Genomic DNA, 6,275 nt, shown 5'->3' on the forward strand with positions numbered 1-6,275 from the left:
GACCGCACGGTGCTGCTGACTGGGAGAGCAGCCTGAGGCAGAAGCCTCCAGCTGCCATGATATTCCAGGCAGGACTGAATCTCCATTAGACAAAACTTAGAGAAGAGAATGACCTGGGCAGTCATTCCCATTTTTGTCCATGCGCCCCTGGCCAGCCAGGAGCACCCACGTGACAATGATGATGGATACCAGTCATGCTGTACCGTCTGCCATCCGCAAGGCAAGGCAAGGGGATGCTGCTGTGTAGCTCTGCAGCACCGCATCTGCCAGCGGCATCCAGTAGACATACGGTGACATTAAAAAAAGGCGATAAACAATTTTTTTCCCTTTGTCGTCCCCACCCTCCCCTGGTGAAAGCATATACCCTGAACCACCCACGACAATGTTTTTGACCCTTCAGGCACTGGGAGCTCAGCCCAGAATTCAAATGGTTTTTGGAGAGTGCGGGAACTGTAGGATAGCTACAGTCGTCAGTCGCCTCGCCCTCCATGAGCGTCCATTTGATTCTTTGGCTTTCTGGTACACTTGTCTCAGCTCCTTAAGTTTCATGCAACACTGTGTTGAATCCCTGTTATGGCCTCTGTCCATCATGGCCTTGGAGATTTTTTCAAATATTTTGGCATGTCGTCCTTTGGATGGAGTTCTGATAGAACAGATTCATCTCCCCATCAGTGGCGTAGACAGGTTTTCAGCATAGGGGGAGCAAAAAACATAAAGGCGCCCCCCCCTTGACTCCCCTCTGGCCACGCCCCAGATCCTAACCTCCCCGCTCACCTTCCCTCCTGTGCTGCCACCTGTCCCCGGCTCCTGTCCCAGCGCTTGGCTGTGACTGCACCGGCCGGCAGGCGCAGCTTCCACGCCAGCCTGCCGCCCCGCGGTTCCTCCAGCCGTGTGGTGGGCAGCGCCAGCCAGGAGGCGTGGCTTCCACGCCTGCCTGCAGCCCCGCGGTTCCTCCAGCCGTGTGGCGGGCAGCGCCAGCCAGGAGGTGCGGCTTCCGCGCTGGGCTGCCACTGCTGCCCCGCAGCTCCTCCGGCTGTGCGGCCAGCAGGCGCCACTTCCGCGCCTGCCGGCCTGAGGGGAAGCAGCTGCTTCCGCTGAATCGCGCCAGCTACGCTACTGCTCCCCATACAGAAATCAGATTCAGTATCTCCCGTATAGTCCATGCTGGAACTCTTTTTTGATTCTGGGACTGCATGGTCACCTGTGCTGATCAGCGCTCCATGGTCTAATGACAGCTGTCACACATATCTACCAGGCTCTGTTCTAGACCTGGTAATGCACAGCATAAATAGCTCCTGTGCCTCTGGGGCAGGTTGGTAGAAAATTAGGTCGTATTACAACACAACCTTGATCAGTCGAGTTAACTCACAAGCTGGTGAGCATAACTTCACAATCAGAATAAACCTGGCAGCTGGTTGTGTTTAAATTTAGGATTCCAACAGGGTTTACATATTAATATCACATCAGCTCCTAAGGGGACTCTAAATTGTGTTTGGACAGGAGCTGATTTTCCTAGTGAGGAAACTCTGGTTGAGCATTCCAAGCATATTATGTTGTTGGGAACTTGTATACTCCATCTACAGGTCAGAAGCTGGATTGTAACTTGGAAGATCTTTGTGCTAGCAATAGTAAAGCAGATAAAAGCACTGGGGTCAGTCAGTAGAGGAAGAAATTCCCATTAGTTTGTGCTCAGATAACAGAAGATGTAAATAGGTGTCAGAAAACCAAGACTGGTGAAAGAGGGGAATAAATCCTTCATCCTTTTGCTACTGGTCTTGGTTGCTGCTTCTTAGTAGCAGAGGAGTAAAGCAACATGTTTTTAAAAGGTACAGTTAAAGGTCAGAAAGGTGACTGTAAAAATAGCACCTTGTTACTGAACAGATTTTCTCCCTGTGTGGATTCTGAATCATTCACGCTTATTGTCCTGACAAAAATAAGTTTCAGTACTTTTTAACTGCGGTTAGCACATCAGACCCCAGACAGCTGTGGAAGAGGGAGCTGGATTCCATTGTGGTTGTAGCACCACCTGCAGAAATGCTAACTATGGTTGTTCTCCTGGCAATGTTGCGTGAACTGGAAAGAGCCAAGGTTGACTTTTAGGTACCAAGGCAGGGGTTGTAGAGCTGGCCAAAAAAAGTCACTATCACTTGTAAGCTGAGTGAACTCATTATGGAATTACTGAGACACAACAAACATGGCACCCCATAGTGTCTTTTTTTCTTTAAAACAGAATAATTTTAAAAACCTCAGAGGAATTCTGTTGGGTGATCCAGTTACAACAGTTGCCCCCTGGAATGCTGAAAACTCTCTTGGGGCATAGATGCAGTAGCGTAGCTGGCAGGATTCAGCGGAAGCAGCTGCTTCCCCTCAGGCTGGCAGGCGCAGAAACGGCGCCTGCCGGCCGGCGCTACACACCACACAGCCAGAGGAGCCGTGGGGCAGGAGGCCGGCGTGGAAGCTGCGCCTGCCAGCCGGTGCAGCACAGCCAAGCGCTGGGACAGGAGCCAGGGACAGATGGCAGGGCAGGAGGGAAGGTGAGCAGGGGGAGGGGTCTGGTCTGGGGGCATGGCCAAAGGGGGAGCCAAGGGGAGGCACCTTTTTATATTTTTTGCTCCCCCTACACTGAAAACCTGGCTATGCCACTGCATAGATGGAAAGCCAGTCACACCCTAACAACGTGTCTTTGGTATTGGTGATAAAAGTGAGTTTGCTGGAAGCTGGAAACCAAGGCGGTGGTATGCGACATGGTGCAAAGTGAAGTGCTGAGCCACAACCTATCATTCTACCTATCCGAGTTTTAATGACCAGTGAATGACTATTCTTTAACACTGTGTCCTCTGTACCCACTGATGCTTCAGATTTTAGAGGCACAGAAATATACTTTAGTGCATCCTAAAAGGAATTTCTTTCAATCTTGTTCTAGTACAAAAGGAGTCACTTTCATCCTTTTGTTTCTTGTCCAAGAAGTGTTTGCTGCTAAATTAGGTAAAAGAGGACAAAGGAGATGATGTATTATCCTCTTCCTGAATCTGTTGATCTAAATATTTTAATATACTGTGGTTAAGAAACGTAAGAACATAAGAATGGCTGTACCGGGTCAGACCAAAGGTCCATCTAGCCCAGTATCTGTCTACTGACAGTGGCCAATGCCAGGTGCCCCAGGGGGAGTGAACCTAACAGGCAATGATCAAGTGATCTCTCTCCTGCCATCCATCTCCATCCTCTGACGAACAGAGGCTAGGGACACCATTCTTTACCCATCCTGGCTAATAGCCATTTATGGACTTAGCCACCATGAATTTATCCAGTTCCCTTTTAAACATTGTTATAGTCCTAGCCTTCACAACCTCCTCAGGTAAGGAGTTCCACACGTTGACTGTGCGCTGCGTGAAGAAGAACTTCCTTTTATTTGTTTTAAACCTGCTGCCTATTAATTTCATTTGGTGACCCCAGTTCTTGTATTATGGGAATAAGTAAATAACTTTTCCTTATCCACTTTCTCAACATCACTCATGATTTTATATACCTCTATCATATCCCCCCTTAGTCTTCTCTTTTCCAAGCTGAAGAGTCCTAGCCTCTTTAATCTTTCCTCGTATGGGACCCTCTCCAAACCCCTAATCATTTTAGTTGCCCTTCTCTGAACCTTTTCTAGTGCCAGTATATCTTTTTTGAGGTGAGGAGACCACATCTGTACACAGTATTCGAGATGTGGGCGTACCATGGATTTATATAAGGGCAATAATATAGTCTCAATCTTATTCTCTGTCCCCTTTTTAATGATTCCTAACATCCTGTTTGCTTTTTTGACCGCCTCTGCACACTGCGTGGACATCTTGACACAGAAAATCTGTGTTCTATTCCCACCTCTGCCATGAGCCTCCTGTGTGACCTTGGGCACATCACTTAATCTCTGCCTCAGAATAGGGATAATGCTTCCTTTCCTCCATCCTTCTTCCACCTTGTCTATTAAGATTATAAACTCTTTAGGACAGCAGCTATCTCTCTACACTGCAGTTGTAAGTAGGCTTCCTAGCTCGGGTAGACAGACACACGCTTGCTCTGCCCAAGCTACCACATTAGAAGTAGTGATGTAGCTTGGGATAGCACAGGCAGCAACTTGGATTAGCCGTCTGAGTACAAACCCATCCGGGTACATATGCAGGCAGCTAGCCCAAGCCACTGCCCATGCTAGTCCTGGCTCCACAGTTAATTTTAGCAGCTAATTTAGCACAGAGCTAGCAACTGTCTGTCTACTCACATTAGGAAGCCTGCTTCCAGCTGCAGTGTTAAATGCACCCCCTGTGTACATCACAGCACATGCAGCACCTGGAATAGTGGGGTGCCTGGTTTCTACTGCAATGCAAATAAATATAGTTCATCTTATGGACCAAAAAGTCTCTCTTTGGCATTACTAAAAATAACTGATAACACACGTATCTGAAACCCCCTTTTACTTTTGTTTATAAGTAAACCCCTTTTTACCTATATCTTTATGTTCTGCCAGAGCTCAAGTGTGGGACAAAGTCCCCAAAACAGAACTCCTAAGAAACAGGGCAGAAAGCTTGAAATTATCCAGAATCAATTTCTGTGGTATTGGAATAAATTTCTTCAGCCTCAATTTAATAAGTCAGCATTTCTGCTGTCACCGTTGACAGTAATGAGAGGAAGAGACAGCAGCAGTTATCTACGGAAAGGAGGTAAATCTGGTTCTAAAATTAAGGAATTTCCCTAAAAACAGTTGAGCTGTCTAATTTGTTACAATAATAAATTTACTGCAATAACTGAACTGAAGAAGCAGGGAGCCCCCTGGTGGTCAGAAATATTGATTTATTCAAGTGCATAATCTCCAAATGTAAGGCAAAATTTTGCCATCCTCTGTGAGCTGCAGATTGCAGCATGGATTTCTCTTGTGCATCCTACACGCACGACCCATGCAGAGTTTCCTTTGACATTAAGGAGTTTTGTGCAAAGAGCCAGGGCAGAATGTGCAATACAAAGAGACAGTCAAATCAGATGCAATGAGAATTTACACTTACCTAAGGTCACGTCTATACATACAGTGCTATAGCAGCTCAGTGTACCGATACAGCTGCACACCTGCAGAGCGTGTGCTGAAGATGTTCTATGCCAATGGGAGAGAGCTCAGAGACATCAGCATAAAAAAACAACCCATCCCCTGCAAGTGGCAGAAACTACATCAGCAGGAGAAGCTCTCCTGCCAACATAGCGCTGTACACACAAGTGCTTATAGTGATGTAACTAATGTCACTCAAATGGATGCATTATTTACACCCCTGAGCGACATAAATTAAGCCAGCATAAGATGTAGTGTAGACCTATCCTAAGCATTCACCTCTCTCTTATTCCCCATCATCCTCAGCCAATTCTGGAAAGTTACAAATGGCCTCAAACACAACAAGCTTTTCTATATTTGTGGTGTTTAGATGTGCTTGTAATTATTAGAACTGGGAGCACTGGCTGTTGGGAGTCTGAAAGGACAGGAAGGAGGGAGGAGGAGTTGAGGAGGCTGAGTGAGAGTTACAGAGTGTGCAGCAGCAGCTTGGTAAAGGGGTTTCCACTGTAAATAAAGTCCTGTTGAAGCTTGTTATTACCTTGCCTGCTTGATACAACAATATTTCAGCCTTCAGCTCAACTCTAAAGCCTGCAAACATACTGGAGAAGAGCTCTTTAGCTCTCAGGTCACTTTCTGAGTATAGAAATCCTCTTACTCTCTCTGCATTGGATATTAGGATACCTGACAGAGGCATAGATTGTACAATGCTGTGTATCCTGGATAGGAAATCTGGGTTCCATTCCAAGCTCTTCCACTGGCCTGCTGGGTGTCCTTTGGGCAAATCACTTAACCTCTCTGTATCTCAGTGTCCCCATCTGTAAAATGGGGATAATGATACTGACCTCCTTTGTCAAGGGCTTTGAGATCTACTGATGAAAATCCTATAGATAAGTGCTAGATATAACATTATATATCTCTATTAGGCCCTCTGTGAAATGAGTTTGGTGGTTCTCAGAATAGTTCCTTGTGTCCACAAAAGCTACAAAAACAAAAAAACAAGAACAACTTTAGACACTAAGAAATTTATTTGGGCATAAGCTTTTGTGGGCTAAAACCCACTTTATCAGATGCATGGAGTGGAAAATACAGTAGAAAGATATATAATGTGTGCGCGTATATATATATATATATATATATATATATATATATATTATACACACACACACACACACACACACACACACACGGACTACAAGCC

The sequence above is a fragment of the Mauremys reevesii genome, linkage group 7, assembly GCF_016161935.1.
Source record: "Mauremys reevesii isolate NIE-2019 linkage group 7, ASM1616193v1, whole genome shotgun sequence".
In the NCBI taxonomy this organism is placed as follows: domain Eukaryota; kingdom Metazoa; phylum Chordata; order Testudines; family Geoemydidae; genus Mauremys; species Mauremys reevesii.